This window comes from Humulus lupulus, chromosome 9 (genome assembly GCF_963169125.1).
Source record: "Humulus lupulus chromosome 9, drHumLupu1.1, whole genome shotgun sequence".
NCBI lineage: Eukaryota > Viridiplantae > Streptophyta > Magnoliopsida > Rosales > Cannabaceae > Humulus > Humulus lupulus.
This window is the reverse complement of record NC_084801.1, coordinates 24,996,889-25,014,533: the sequence shown is the minus strand read 5'-3', so window position 1 is coordinate 25,014,533 and position 17,645 is coordinate 24,996,889. Positions and strand designations below refer to the sequence as shown.

Here is a 17,645-nt window from a genome sequence, read left to right as displayed (position 1 = left end):
CATCTCTGAATACCTCTATTCCCAGAAAGTAACTCAGTTGGCCTAGCTGCTTAAGTGAAAAAGTTTCATTCAACCTGCTGATAAAAAGATCCACTTCCTTTGCATCATTACCAGTCACAATTATATCGTCCACATAAATAAGGACCATTATAACAAAGGTCAGTTTCTTGAGCATGAACAGTGAACAATCTGCCTTAGAATTAAAAACTCCCAGTCTGACAGTGTCTTCTTGAGTTGATCATACCATGATCTTGGTGCTTGTCGCAAACCATAAATTGATTTCTTCAATTTGCACAAATGATCAATTCTTGATGGATCTTCAAATCCTTCAGGCCGTGACATAAATACATCTTTTTCTAATACACCATTTAGGAATGCATTGTTGATGTCCAACTATTTAACTTCCCAATTCCGCCAGGCAACAATAGTGAGAACAACTCTAACCGTCGAAGCCTTTATTATAGGACTGAACGTTTCACTGAAATCAACCCTAGGTCGTTGATGAAATCCCTTAGCTACCAAACATGCTTTGTACCGTTGAAAAGAACCATCAGCATTATGTTTAAGTTTGAATACCCACTTGCTGCCTACAGTGTTAAACGATGGTGATGTCGATACTAGGGACCATGTATCATTCTTTTGGAGTGCTTGAAACTCTTCAAACATCGCTACCTTTCACCCCTCATGCGTAAGGGCATCTGAAACTGAATGAGACTCATACATGGAAAGATCAAATTGTGCATGATCAAGGTAAACACGGGGCTTATAGATCCCAGCCTTAGCATGAGTGATCATGGGATGACCCATGGTGGGAACAGTAGTACTGGGAGCAGCAGGGGTGTAACGCCCTGGGTAGCCAAGGCTGTTACACTGTGTGTTTATAAAGGTGCAAGACTTGCTAATCAAGTCATTTAATTAGAAACGTATTACTATAGCTATAATTGAATTAGGGTTAAAAGATTTTGGTCATAAAAGATGCATTTCATTTAAATAAACATTTCATACATTGGATCCCAAAATAAATAGAGTTTAAAAGACAGTATACAAAAAATCCAAGATATATATACAGCTACTGGCCTCTCTAAGGACAAAATAGACATTTAAGGTTCTCATGTCCTGTACCACTCCTCGGCCGTGGGGGCCAATTAGCTAACTATGTACATTCAGCCTCAGAGATCTCCAACTCAAGACTAGTCCACCTTGCCCTTGCCTTTACCTACACCACGTAGCACCTGTGAGCCGAGGCCCAATAAGAAAGTCATAATACAGAGTATAAACAATAAACAACAGTAAGATATTTCATAAATCATCAATCAGATATACAACAGGTCATATTGCTCACATAAACAGTGATATCAATCTACAAGCCAATGATCAGTTATTCAGATAACAAACTCATCACAATCATCAGTTTAAACAAAATTAAACATATCACACCAAAATCCAGGATTGGCGCCCTTAGGCCACACCCTCTGATTATCCCACTGACCCCGGCTCGCTTAGGTCGAGCTCAGTGATTATGTACTTAACCTCAGCTACCAGTGGCCGAGTCGCGCCCTGTGTGCAAATATTGATTTTGACACTCTTAGGCCATTTATTACATGTCCCTATGGCATAATACCATCTCATGACATCACATACAAATATAGGGAACTCTTAGTCCCAACATAATCACATAACCAGGTGCAGTTTCTTACCTTTGATTCCGAGCACTCGGGTTAAAAGAAATGATCCTCGAGCATGATCTCGTCCGAGCCCTAGTGTACACCTAGTCACAAACATAACATAGAACCCTCATTACATTCAATTCCGTAACCTAGCCTCGGGACCGATCCCGAGCCCTCAGGAAGCCCAATTCCACCAAACCGGGTGGTGGAATCGACCCACGAGCCCCCAAGCAAAAACCCTAAGAAAAATACCCAAAACCCTCTTCTGGAGGCAGGGTAGCGCTACAACGCCACAAGGTGGGCACTATAGCGCTACAAACAGAAGCAAAAATGTCCCCCAGAACCAAGCATAGCACTATAGCGCACTAAGGCTAGCGCTACAGCGCTACAAATAGCACCATCAGTCCTCTGAGTTCATCCTTCAAATTTTCCCCGAGCCAAAACTTCCTAAAACCCCTCCAAACCTCAACCACACTTCAAATTAAGCCTACCATCCACTACTTCTCATCCCACATGGCCCAAAAACCTCAAACTTGGCCACATGCATCATCAAACACAGAAAAACAAGAATTGAGTTTGAAACTCAAGAACTCAACAAAAAACCAGAAACATCCCAGATGCTCAAATGATCAAGCTCATAAATCCTTACCTTTAATGGAGAATCCGACCCTAGGTTTCCCTTAGTGCCCTTCCAGCCTGTAGCTCCTCAATTCCTCAAGCTCAAACACCTTAACTTCCATTTAAAAATCCAAATTCAGAATTCAAACTCACCAAAACTCATAAATCTCAAAACAACTTTAAACCTTACCTTATTTTGGGAATTAACTCCAGCTAACCCTCTTGATTACCTCAAGAACCAAGGTCACAGCTCTAGCCTAAGCCTCCTCTGAGTTTACAGCTTCGAATTCCACAAGAAATGGTGAGGGATAGGCAAACCGTGAGGGAGAAAGAGAGAGCTAACTCAAGTGTTCTGTTTTTTCTTCTTTCCTTCAGCTTCTAACACATTCTACAATTTCCACTAAGTCTAAAAACAGAAATGACCCTTATCCCCTTTTAACCATCAAATGACCATTTTGCCCTCCCATTTAAAACCTAAGCCTTTAAACATTCTAAGGGAATTTTGGTCATTTGTTCCCAATTCCCGCTAATTCCTCAAGTATCCCTAATAATTACCGCTTAAATCCCATCACCTAACTAATCACCAATTATTTTTCCCAATGTCAAATAGTCTCCAATATATTTCCCAAATTCCCAGAAATACCCCCAGGCTCCCCCCTAGATTGATATAAACCCTCGTTGTGACTATTTCGCTAAACCGCTCACTAGGATTGCCTCGAGCCACAAGCCACAAGCTGTAAATATATCCACATAATAATGTGGTCTCAACAATTATCGCAAATAATTACATTTAAGCCCTCAACGGGCTAAAATTATGAATATGCCCTTATAATCTAAACAGGGCCTACATGCATACTAATACTCATAGTCATGCATCTCATATATCAATATAATCATATAAGCATGCTTATCACATAATCATGCATTTAATCATTTAAATCACACATAAACTAGTTATGCTCTCCCGGCACACTAATCAAGGCCCTTAAGACTTATTAGTAATTTTGGATCGTTACAAGGGGCTGGGAAACTATAAAGGGGGCACAAGAGGACAATGGCTTGGCTAGAGACTGAGTATACATGGGGCCTGGCGGAACATCTTCATAACCATCATTAGCAGAAACAAAAATTGAAGAAGTAGAAGGATGAAAGTGAGATACCTGTTGTGGAGTGGCATGAGAGGAGGAGGATGCTGCAGAGGAATCGGTGGCAGTTGTATCAGTGGGATGAGCAGAAGCCAAAGGAGGTGCAAGAGGAGAAACAAAAGGTAAGTGAACCTAAGAGTGAGGTATGTCAGCAGGAACTAGTTTCTCAAATTGAAAATTGTTTAAGAAACCATGGTGAAAGGGATATTTGAATTCATTAAAAACAACATGCCTAGATATATAGATGTGGCCATGAGGAGATAAACACTTGAACCCTTTGTGACGATCACAAGGACCAATATTGACACACTTCACAGAATGAAACTGAAATTTATGTGTTTGGTAAGGACACGGACAGGGAAAACAGGCAGTGCCAAAAGTTTGGAGAGCTTCGTAATTGAGTTTCTTGGAATATAGGTACTCAAATGGAGACAAACCTGCTAGAAATGAGGTGGGAAGGTGATTAATGAGGTTGACAGCATTGAGAAAAGCATCAGTCCAATATTTTTGAGGCATGGCGACTTGGGCTAAGAGTGTTAAGCCCATTTCCACAATATGTCTGAGCTTCGCTCTACCTTTTTTAGCAGAGGTATGAGGACACGGATGTTGAAAATCAATGCCACTGGCAGCTGCTAAGGTAGAGAATGAGTGATACTCATCACCCCAGTCAGTTCTAAGGGCCTTAATTTTACGATTAAACTGGTTTTCAACTAGGGCCTTGAATTGAATAAAAGTTGCCAAAGCATCATATTTATGTTTGAGGGGAAACAACCACGTGTATCTACTATAATCATCAACAAAGTGGGTGTAAAAGTTGCAGTTGGTGTATGAAGGAGTGGGTGTGAGTTCACAAAGGTCAGAATGAATTAAGTCAAGTACATGAGATGCTCTGCTAGAGGACTGATTAAAAGGGAGTGAGTGGGATTTTCCAAATTAGCATGCATCACAGAACAGTAACTTTTCATTGGATTTAGTTTTTACATTAGACAACTTAAACACTTGAGACAATACAATACTAGATGGGTGTCCAAGGCGTCTGTGCCAAACATCTACTTGACTCAATGGAGGTGAATGTTTATTGCAGCTAGGCTGAGAAGAAACACTAGTAAGACACAAAGGCTGGGGTGATGGCAGAGCTGAAAGTGTCCCAGGCACAAGCAATGAAGTGTCCAACTGATACAGCCCCTCCTTAAGTGTTCCTCGCAGAACCACACTGCCAGTTTTTCGATCCTTCACACAATAGAAATCAGAAAAGAATTCAATAGAAACATCATTATCGACAGTAAGCTGAGAAACACTTATTAAGTTCTTAGCAATATGAGGCACATGGAGTAAATTGTTCAAAACCAACAGAGAAGAGAGATTAGAGTTCAAGCTACCAATGCCAACATGGGAAATGGCTAATTGACAACCATCACCAATGGTGATTTTCTCCTTACCGCCATACTCGATTTTTTGCAGCAGTTTGTCATCTGCGGAAGTCATGTGCGTGCTAGCCCCACTATCGGCATACCAACTTTCATCTTAAAGAATCTCAAGTGTAGTAACAAGGGCAGTAGGTTGTGGGGTTGAATCAGCTCCATGGCTTGGTTAGTGTCCCATATAGGATTCATCATAGTGATTATAGCAGTAAGCGGCTAAGTGACCATATCGGCCACAAACTTGGCAGGTGGGGCTCTAGATTTGCCCCCTGCCTCGAGGTCGACCAGAGTTGTATCCACGTGAACCACCATAATGTGGAATGAAGTCACGACCAGCGGGAATGGGACGCTTAAATGCAGGGGAAGGTGGTGGACGCTGAGAAAAATTGGTTGATGGTGAGCCGAGGGAAGATGGGTAGGTAGAGAGATCAGTACCCATCCATGTAAGATGAATGTCAAAACGTAAGAGAAGGCTCTGAAGTTTTTGCCAAGAAGTATGAGGTCTGGCCTCCACCTATATGATCAGAGGCAAAAAGGCTGCATCTAAGCCATTCAAAACATTAGAAACAAGGTGACCTTCGGGATAGGGCTCCCCTGCAAGAGCCAAAGTGTCCGCCCACATACACTTCTATTTCAGGTACTCCTCCATGAGCATCGAGTTCTTCTTCTCCATTTGAAGCTTAGTGCGCAGCTCATCCATATGGGCCTTAGAGTAAGAACCGTACAGAATTTCAAGAGTCGACCATAGATTGGCAGCAGTCCTACAACCCATGACCTCAGAAGTGATACCCTCGGTCATAGAGCCATACAACCAACCCATTAGTAGTTGATCATTCATTACTTAGGGGGGGTAGTCGGGATTAGCCAAAGGAGTCAAAGAGTCAGAACTACCTGCATCTAAAAATCATTGAGGAGAGGGTTTCGCACAATCGATGAAGGCATCGAGTCCATGGCCACAGATAATAGTCGTCACCATCGTCTTCCACAGTGGATAGTTGTTGCGATCGAGCTTCAGGGAGAATGGTTGGCTCAGTGTGTTACTAAAAGGGGAAGCGATCGGAGGGGAACGAGTGACTGGTGTCGGAATGAGTGCAGTAGCTAGAACAGGTGTAGCTGAAGGACCATCGCGAGATGTCTCTTGGGCTACTGTCTCGGAACTAGCAGTGTTTGGAGGAGCTGGTGAGAGGTCAGCCATGGCGTGGGCCTAAAGGCTCTGATACCAAGAAAAGAAATTAAAGAATCAAAGGAATTAAACAATATTTTGATAAAACCAGCTCAATTGAATATTGTTCATTCAGTGTATATTTATATACTATGTAAATTTTGTTACAAAGGAGAGACCACTACCACTAAGGAGAAGACACGTGGTAGAGGTTGTTACAAAAGGTAAAAACAATCTATAACAAATTGGTATAGAATATTCTAGAGTGTACAACCTTAAGCTTACACGTATAGCTGCACTAATTACAATTTCTTATCTAAACACAATTATCTCTTAACTATACCAATCACCCTTATAGTCTTAGCCCTTAAACTTCTTCTCACTATCACTCATTTCTACGAGTCTAAAATCCAAGCAGCTGTAGTATGTAGCGAAAGAAATGGTTTACAAGTCAGAGTTCGAAGTGGTGGTCATGACTATGAAGGACTATCATATTTATCTAAAACCTATCATTGATCTTATCAACCTAAGATCCATTGATGAGAATCTTGAAGATGAGACAGCTTGGGGTTAGTAGGAAGCTACTTTGGGAGAGCTTTACTATGTTATTTCCAAGGAAAGTAACATCCATGGATTCCCAGCTGGGTTGTGTCCAAGTGTAGGTATTGGGGGCACCTTAGTGGAGGTGGTTTAGGCACATTGTTGAGAAAAGTTAGTTTGGCAGGTGATAATGTCTTGGGTGCTTTTAGGGATGACAACGGGTAGGGTATGGGTAGGGTATGCCTATTCCACGACCCTACCCTATATAAAAGCTCTACCCATAGTCACCCTCTTACCCTATAATTTTTTGCGAGTAGGGTATAGGTATTAACATAACGAATACAGGGTACCCATGGGGTAACCCTACCCTAATAAACTTTAAAATAAAAAATATTTGAAAAAAAAATCAATAAACTATACTTAGAAATCTAAATGAGATATAGTTGTATTAAGTATATTAAGGATAGTAAACACTAATAACATAGAATACCTTATTTATACTTATAAAATTAATAAGAATATAATATAATGTATTAGAGATTCTAAATGCTAATTTGATATATTATACATCTATACTTGTTTAAATTAACTAATATATATAATATATTAAAGATCTAAATACTATACACTGCATTATTGTACAAGTATTTAATTTTTAGTATATAAATTATAATTCAAAATATATATTAATTATTTTTAGTGTATATTATGACATGTATTTATATTCAAAAATATATATCTTTTAATCTATCATATCATTTTAAAAATATATATATTAAATTATAATATACTCAAATAAATTTATATAAATATACATGCAAATTAAGTACAAATAAATATATATAATCGGGTAGAGTAATAGGGTTGGGTACACCTATACCCGTGCCCTATATCCGCGTCGAGTACATGTTTTCATACCCTCACACTACCCTAAACCCTAATTTATCGGGTAATACCCTGCCCATCAAAGTAGTGTACCCATACCCTATACCCGCATCAGGTACATGAATTCAGTGCCATGTGCACCAACAAAAAATTAACACGAAGCTTGGCATGTCACCCTCCTCATTATGCGCCATGCAAGATGCCACATCATGACAAGCGCCAATTCATTTTTGTGGGGTCCATGTTAATTTTACCTACCAATATGTTATTTGTAAGTAAAGGGACTTTTCCCAACTAAGTATTGGAATAAATACGTAGGTAAATGATTTTACCTACCATTAGCTCATTTTTACCTACCCTTAAAATTGGTAGATAAAATCTGAATTTCTTGTAGTGGTAAAAGTGGGATCCGTAAATGCTTATTTAGTTGATTCAAATAAAAAATTTCTTCATAAAAAAAGTATGGGAGAGGACTTTTTTAAGCCATTAGAGGAGGTGGGGGAGGGAGTTTTCAGATTGTTCTTTTTTGAAAAAACAAACTAGTTAAAATAGGTCAATGAACCTAAAAAATTGTAGGGTTTATAACTAATCTTAAGTCTCATGGCTAATGAATGGTAGGAATAGGATATGCTGAAGCTAGAGTTAGATATGAAAATGGAGGTTGGCCATTAAACTATAATAAGTAGATTTTGTTTTCTAAAAAGTCTTGATACCAGTTGATTACTGTAAAATTATTTATTGGCTAACTTTAATTTAGACAAAATATTGTAAAGTTATTAAAGAAAATCAGTAGCATATCCTTATTGATTCATGGTTTAAATATCAAATTGATTCAACTAATTTTCTAGTGTGAAAATATCTTTTAAGTGTGAATATATTTTTTACCTTATTTATCTCAAATAATCAATATTTAGTAAAAATATGTATTTCAATTATCTTGAGATTATTTTCAGGGATTATGTTTATTCTGGAATAAAGAAGATGTCGAATATGAACATGGTCAAAAGAAATGACCATGTTCGTTCTGCCAGATAAAACTGATTACATTGCTAACTCATCAATTTCTTTTTCTGTCGACATAGAATTCATCTGGCTGATGATTTCCTAAATCAAATGAATTTGCAAATTGATTTCAAAGATATCAGAAAATGATGGCCTTGGACGATTTTCTTGCCTATAATTATCTTACCAAGGCTTTTGGAATTTCATCTCTTCCATTTTGAATATTTGTAAACATTGTATTATTTTGAAGAGTATTTTTATTTGTAAAGATTAAGTTTGTTCACTTTAATCTTTGTGAGAGTGCTGAGTGTACTTGTAGATTTCTAACTAATTGGTTTATTCTCTGGGCGTGGCCCCATGGATGTAGGTTATCTGAAAAGATTTCTGAACCACGTAAAAATTCTCGTGTGTTCAATTTTTACATGTTTTTCTGCTTCTGTTTAAACAGTTTCATAAGTGGTGTGAACAAAACTGAAATATATCTAAACAACTTAATCATTATTCCGCATTTAATTAAATTTTTTATTTTAAATCACTTAGTAATATTAAAATTAAGAATTACGCTGATGTGAATAGAGCAAAATCCCTTTGACAAAATACACAGTTAACTAATAAAGACCCACCACCCACGTACATTCCACGCAAATGAAGTGTCAAAAAATGCATATGGAGTATACTTGAGAAAAAAGTCTTTGTTTTCCATCTCTCACACCAGTAGATTAATATTTTTTCCAGTACATTAATATCACTATAAATTAAGTAGAAGATACTACAATTTTCTTTTCTAAAAAGTCTTCATACGAGTTGATACGTTGGAGAATATTTGATTGAATTGAGAGAGGTGGATAGATAGAGCAAAGGAAGTTTCTTTGATAAAATAGACACCTATAACTAATAAAGACCCACCGGAAGTTTCTTTGATAAAATAGACACCTATAACTAATAAAGACCCACCGCGCAAATGAAGCATTAAAAGTGTATACTTGACTTTTGAAACATTTCCATCTCTCACACCACATTAATAATCTTCCAATTAATCATAACAAGGCGATTGCTTTGAGGAGAATTTGTGGGTCGTGTCGATAACAACATATATTCTTTATCCCTTATCTGTATAGTATTTTTTTTTTCCCTGATCATGAGTGAGTTATAATAACTAAAATTATAAAATTTAGCTCAAAATTATCAAAAACACACTTAAACCACTCATCTATTTTAGCTCACCATATTTTCAACTTCACGTGTAGCTAAGGCTTACCTCTCTTTCAAAATTTTATTTATTATTATTTTAGTCTTTTTTATTCTTTCTCTTCTATCTTTTTCTAAATTAATTATTTGTTTATTCTTTATCTTATTTTTCTATTATTTTAATTAAAAAATATTTAAAAATATAATATTTAAATAATGTAGAGAGAAAATATAGAGAAATTGATATATGATGTAATGTAAATGTTTAAGATAAAACATAAAAAGTAGGATTTTAGTAAGGTAATAATTTGAAGTATAGAATAGATCACTCATTGGGAGTACTCTAAATGGCAAATAAAGTATTATTTTACTCCTTGACTTTTGACATAGTATTTTTTTGCACCCTAAATGGAAAACAGCAAGTATTCTTTTACCTCTAAAGTTTAACACCATCTATAAATCATTAGTTGCTAAGGGATATAATGGTCTTTTATAAGATTTATTATATAGCTATTTTTTTATCAAAATAATTATGTATACAAGATTTATTATATGACTATTTGCATACAATTATAAACCTATTACAATAAACACAATACTTTCAATATATAATTAAAAAAAATTAGTATATGAAAAAAAATAACATAAGTTAAATATAACAATATTTTAATGTAAATATTTTGGTAAAATATATATAATTGTTATATTTGAAATCATGATATATTGTTAAAAGAAAAAAAAAAACTTAGGTTAGTAAAATATTTTAAAATATATGTAAAATATTGTTATATTTTAACTTATGTTATTTTGGTAACATGAGTTATTTATTTTATTTTTTTAACAAAATAACATGAGTTATAATACAAAAAATTTACATATATTTTACCAAAATATTTCATATCATTAAAGTATGATGGCATATTAACATATATTATTTTTTTCATATATTATTTTTTTAATATATTAAAAGTATTGTCTCTTTTGTAATAAGTTGATAAATGTATGCATATATTTATATTATAATTCTTGTATAAACATAATTATTTTGGTATAAAAAATTATATTTAATTATTCATGTAAAAGACCATTATATCCTTAAGTAACTAATAATTTATAAATGGCGTTAAACTTAAGAGGTAAACGAATACTTTTTTCGCCATATATGGGGCAAAAAAATACTCTGTCAAAAGTTAGGGGGGTAAAAAAATACTTATTTTGCCATTTAGGGATTTTAAAGTCATCTACAAATTTACATCAAGCTAGTTTTAAAGTCATCTAAATAAAGTAAATAAATTAAGAAAAAAAAGAGTTGTTGACCAGCTAACGACATGCATCAAATTTTTGGTGTCATTGTCGGGGACTATTTTATTCATTTTTTTTTCTTTTTACTAACTTTGTATGTTAGTGGTGGTTAATGTTTTTAGGGCTTACATAGAACTTAGTTTGAGACATGGCAATGTACTATCAACACTGCTATGATCCACAAATGAATAGATGTGACCCATATTCTCTCAATTACAACTCACAATGGGGGGAATAATCTAATACTTTTTAAGGTGTAAATCACTATGTTGAGCCAAATTACTACTCTCCATCAGAATATAATGAGTTCGTGCCATAATATTCAGACCCATCAATTGGAGATCTCATGAGAGCCTTGAATGCCAACAATCTCCAACTTCAACAGATGTCACAGCAGGCTTACGTGCCCGTCCTCAACAACCTCCTACAGGAATGCAACAAGATCAGGAACCATCAATTTCAGATATGCTAAAAACATTGGTGGCTTCAAATATACAGATCCAAGCAATTCTTTAGAGTAATCTGAAATCTTTTCAAAATTTGGAGAACACAATGGGACAGATTGCTACATCATTGAATAATCTTGAGGTAGAGAATTTTGGAGAATTACCCACAAAATTAGAGAGTAATCCAATTAGAATGATGGTACTCTAACTCTCCAAAGTGGTACACAAATTGACCCGCCACCTCACCCAAACACAACATTTGATCCAATTCCAACTCAAGAAGTCAACAACTCAACCCTAGAAGCATCATCTCCACACGACGTTGAACCTTTCGCTTCAGTTGGTCCATCATCACAGAAAAAACCATACAAACCAACTGTCACAACCTATGTCCCTCTTCCGCCCTTCCCGAGCATATTGAAAAACTCTAACATAGAGGAGGCCAACAAGGAAATCCTTAAAAAAAAATTGCCCTATTACAATAAACACAATACTTTCAATATATAATTTAAAAAAATTAATATATGAAAAAAAAACATAAGTTAAAATATAACAATATTTTAATGTAAATATTTTGGTAAAATATATATATATAATTGTTATATTTGAAATTATGAAAAAAAACTTGGTTAGCAAAACATTTTAAAATATATGTAAAATTGTTATATTTTAACTTATGTTATTTTGGTAACATGAGATATTTATTTTATTTTTTTAACAAAATAACATGAGTTATAATATAAAAAATGTACATATATTTTACCAAAATATTTCGTATCATTAAAGTATGATGGCATATTAACTTATATTAATTTTTTCATATATTAATTTTTTTAATATATATTAAAAGTATTGTCTCTTTTGTAATAAGTTGATAATTGTATGCATATATTTATATTATAAATCATGTATAAACATAGTTATTATTATTTTTGGAAAAATTATATACATAATTATTTTGGTATAAAAAAATCATATTTAATAAATCATGTAAAAGACCATTATATCCTTAAGTAACTAATAACTTATAAATAGCTTTAAACTTATGGGGTAAACGAATACTTATTTTTCCATATATGGGGCAAAAAAATACCGTGTCAAAAGTTAGGGGGTAAAAGAATACTTATTTTTCCATTTAGGGGTTTTAAAGTCATCTACAATTTTACATCAAGCTAGTTTTAAAGTCATCTAAATAAATTAAGAAAAAAAGAGTTGTTGACCAACTAACGACACGCATCAAATTGTTGGCGTCATTGTCAGGGACTATTTTATTCATTTTTTTTTCTTTTTACTAACTTTGTATGTTAGTGGTGGTTAATGTTTTCAGGGCTTGCATAGAACTTGGTTTGAGGCATGGCGATGTACTATCAACACTGCTATGATCCACAAATGAATAGATGTGACCCATATTCTCTCAATTAAAACTCACAATGGGGGGTAATCTAATATTTTTAAAGGTGGAAATCACTATGGTGAGCCAAATTAATAATCTCCATCAGAATATAATGAGTTCGTGCTACAATATTCAGACCCATCAATTGGAGATCTCATGAGAGCCTTGAATGCCAACAATCTCCAACTTCAACAGATGTCACAACAGGCTTACGTGCCCATCCTCAACAACCTCCTACAGGAATGCAATAAGATCAGGAACCATCAATTTCAGATATGCTATAAACATTGGTGGCTTCAAATATATAGACCCAAACAATTCTTTAGAGTAATCTGAAATCTTTTCAAAATTTGGAGAACACAATGGGTCAAATTGCTACATCATTGAATAATCTTGAGGTAGAGAATTTTGGAGAATTACCCAAAGAATTAGAGAGTAATCCAATATAGAATGACAGTACTCTAACTCTCCAAAGTGGTACACAAATTGACACGCCACCTCGCCCAGACACAACATTTGATTCAATTCTAACTCAAGAAGTCAACAACTCAACCCTAGAAGCATCATCTCCACACGAGGTTGAACCTTCCGCTTTAGTTGGTCCATCATCACAGAAAAAGTCATACAAACCAACTGTCACAACCTATGTTCCTCTTCCGCCCTTCCCGAGCATATTGAAAAATTCTAGCATAGAGGAGGCCAACAAGGAAATCCTTAAAAAAAATTTCCCTATTACAATAAACACAATACTTTCAATATATAATTTTAAAAAATTAATATATGAAAAAAAAAACATATCATAAGTTAAAATATAACAATATTTTAATGTAAATATTTTGGTAAAATATATATATATATAATTGCTATATTTAAAATCATTATATTTTGTTAAAAGAAAAAAAAAACTTAGGTTAGCAAAACATTTTAAAACATATGTAAAATTGTTATATTTTAACTTATGTTATTTTTGTAACATGAGTTATTTATTTGATTTTTTTAACAAAATAACATGAGTTATAATATAAAAAAAATTACATATATTTTACCAAAATATTCATATCATTAAAGTATAATAAACACAATACTTTCAAGATATAATTTAAAAAAATTAATATATGAAAAAAAATAATAACATAAGTTAAAATATAACAATATTTTAATGTAAATATTTCGGTAAAATATATATATATAATTTTTATATTTCAAATTATGATATTTTGTTAAAAGAAAAAAAAAACTTGGTTAGCAAAACATTTTAAAATATATGTAAAATTGTTATATTTTAACTTATGTTATTATGGTAACATGAGTTATTTATTTTATTTTTTTAACAAAATAACATGAGTTATAATATAAAAAATTTACATATATTTTACCAAAATATTTCATATCATTAAAGTATGATGGCGTACTAACTTATATTATTTTTTTCATATATTTTTCTAATTTTTAAATTTTTTTTAAAGTATTGTCTCTTTTGTAATAGGTTGAAAATTGTATGCATATATTTATATTATAAATCTTGTATAAACATAGTTATTATTATTTTTGGAAAAAATATATACATAATTATTTTGGTATAAAAAAATATCATATTTAATAAATTATGTAAAAGACCATTATATCCTTAAGTAACTAATAATTTATAAATGGCATTAAACTTATGGGGTAAAGGAATACTTATTTTGCCACATAGGGAGCAAAAAAATACTGTCAAAAGTTAGGGGTAAAAGAATACTTATTTTTCCATTTAAGGGTTTGAAAGTCATCTACAATTTTACATCAAGCTAGATTTAAAGGAGAAATATTTATATCATCTACAATATGAGAGGTGGAAATTTTTTTGTTGTTATCGAACTGGGCCTACCATGTTATTTCGCTGTATACTCTGATTGTTTATTCCAACAGTAATGCCACGTGTCTCTTTCTTAAATGTCACGTCATCAAGTTAAAATTAGGTTAAATAAAAGTCATCTAAATAAGATAAATAAATTGAAAATAATAATAATAAATTAGCAATAATAATTTATCATCACATATTTTAAAATTTCATATTAAACTATTTAAATTCTTCTATCAATTATATTTTTAAAATATAACTGAAAAATATATTTATGTGCATAAATATATTCTTTTCTTTCTTTTATTAATTAATTATTTTGTCATTTAACATATTTTATTTATCCAAATATATATAATAGTGAAATAAGATTTGAATACACATATTTTGTAATTTTGTCGTTTAGTTATTTTAATGAAAAATTACTTATTTTAATTGTTCTAGCCATTAATTAAATAATATATATTTATATATAAATTTTTGTTGGCTTTAAAAAAATTAAGTTAAATAATAAAAATATGATCAAATAAATTTTTTGAATTTATAGTTTTTGTTGACGCCGTTTTTCGTCAACTTAAATAGGAGAGCAATTAAACAAGAAAATATTGGAGGAAATGAACAAAGAAGAACACAAGAGGGTTTTTACGTGGTTCAGCAATTAAATCTGCCTAGTCCACGAGTCTATATTATTATAACTTGAGAGTTTTCTGGAAAACTTTTAAGAGAATAATTGCCCAGAGTTTTCTCTCCAAAATCAGTATCTCGCCCTTACAAATGGTGCTTCCTTCTCTATTTATAGAGGAGGTTGCAGAATGTGTTCCTACATATCTCGGGAAGATATTCTGTAAATCAATTAATATAATGATATTTACTGCCTTATTTCCTACATACACGGAAATGTCCCATAAATGTGGGGTCAGATAACAGATTAAATAATATCTCTTAAACAATGGGATTGTACAACAATAAATATGTTCACATATAACTGATTAACTCAGGTACGAGATTCATCAAATCTCCGAGACTAGTAGTCGCGTACGAGCTCGTTGCCTAACTTTGCATATGCTCGGAACAAGTAACTATTGATGGAGTCATCTCATTCTAGCTCGAGCCATTTCGTCTGAAGGCAAGAGATGTATCAGGGAAAAATATATATAAGTGTTCAACCATGGCCATTGCAAGCTCAGAGAATATTCGATGCTACACTTTTTGAGGTCGTTACTAACAACAAAGCAGTTCGACTGAAGGATCATATGAAGACCGTGTATATTTCGAGCTCACACCGGACAAGCCTAGATTTCGGGGTCATAACTTCTCATCTCAAAATCTGGGTGTAATATTTTTCCCCCTCAAAAGTATTAGTTCAAATCCCATGAGAAGGAAACTTTTGAACTGCCCCTCTTGGAAATTTTACCATCAATTGCACTCGAGTGTGGACAGGCGTCAGCCGGGCGTTGAATGGTCAGAGTACTTGAGTGTCTTTTGCACCATGCGCACGTTCTTCCGCCTGCCAACTTTATGGCGCCATCCTTTTATTTGTTCCTGACCGTTCGATCAAATACCGAATTTGGCCAACGGTCTAGATCAATTCGACGTTTGACATCCTTTGGGGCCTATAAATATGCCAGTCGTCTTCCTCATTTCAGTTTCACGTCTTTGAGTTTTCAGAGAAAAGAGAAGAAAAATCCAGAACCCAATTTGTTCAGTTCTTGCATGTTCTCCAAACCAAGAAAACAAAACAATGTTGGCTTGTTCGACTCCGTGAGATTTTTATTGCAACCACTCCTTCGGTCATCAATTTCTCTGCACCCATCAGCTTCATTGTCTAAGTATCTGTTCTTGACCCCATATGTTCGTCTATATGTTCTGTTTTTCCATGCATGTTTATATTGATGTTGCACTATAGGCACATTTACTAGTTTAGTACTAGAATGTTTCTGCCGATACCGTGTAGTTCTTAGGCTCATCTGATATTATGGGTTTCCAAACCCAGATTTTGTGTAAAAGATGCAAATATGGTTCTTTTACTGTGTTATTTAAATTTCAGATAACATATCGTGTAGACCAAGAAATGGGGTATGGAATTAGGGTTTTTAAATTGCACGTTTCCCAAAAATATCACCTTTTTGAGTAACCGCCAAATTTTTCCATGAAAATCTGGGATTCTAAAAAATAAATCCACTTCTCCCCCTTCACGTCAAATACACGCTTGGGGCTCGATTCTTTCAATAGCTTAGATTTTGTACGAGCCTAACCTCGTTCCTTTGATCGAGCTTATTCCATGGTTTTGAGCATTCGAGCTCAGACCATATTGATTTTTATCCTTAATTTATTGTGTGCCTGGCCCTCACCCTGTTTCTTTCTTGCTAGATGCCTCAGAATTTGGAAAAACAGTGGGGGTCAGTACTCGCGATTCCTTATTCCCCAACAACTCCGAGCCCTGAGTCGCCTTATAGTCAGAATCAGCAGCTGATTCATGAGCACGAATTGAGACGTGAGCAAGAGGATACTCAAGGTCACTTTCGACGCCAAATTGACAAGGTCGAAGAGAGAAAGAGGAAAAAACTTAGAGTCGCAATCTGTCAAGACCCGAACCCTGAGCCCAGACCAATTCCTCTCGACCCTACTCTTAAAGTAACAGTCTCTTTCAAACCAGGCGAACTCAAATTTTCACTGATGGAAGAATCAACAAATTTTCCATCCACCTCACAGCCGACCGCCATTCCCACCTTGAGGGGAGAGTTTTTCGAGGCCGAGCACTATTGGAGCTCAGTTTCCTCATTAGGGTAGATAACCAACATCCTAGCTCGCCACGGCCTAGGATTGTCAGGCTCGCTAAGGTGTCGAGCTCCGACCACCAACGAATGTAGCTGTTATGCCCCGGGAGATGGAAATTTTGACAATAAGTTGAAGCTCGCGGCCTGAAGCCACGAGCATATGAAGGCAAGGGCCTTACTGCCCTTGAAGTCCTTTTTTAAGGACTTTTTGGATTTTGTTGGGCTCGCGCCCTTCCAACTCCAGACCAACTCATACAGA

The 17,645-nt window shown here is 34.3% G+C and overlaps 1 long non-coding RNA gene across 2 annotated transcripts; it reads right to left on the bottom strand.

Moving 5' to 3' along the window:
- Positions 1-1,211: 1,211 nt before the first annotated feature.
- LOC133800814 (uncharacterized) lies at positions 1,212-3,439 on the bottom strand. Of its 2 annotated transcripts, XR_009876625.1 has the most exons (4): positions 2,476-3,439; positions 2,317-2,395; positions 1,698-1,768; positions 1,212-1,557 (listed from the first exon to the last, which is right to left on the bottom strand). It is a non-coding gene; the product is annotated as an uncharacterized LOC133800814 (long non-coding RNA). The 2 variants fall into 2 exon arrangements; XR_009876624.1 differs by having other exon boundaries at positions 2,317-3,439.
- Positions 3,440-17,645: the final 14,206 nt, after the last annotated feature.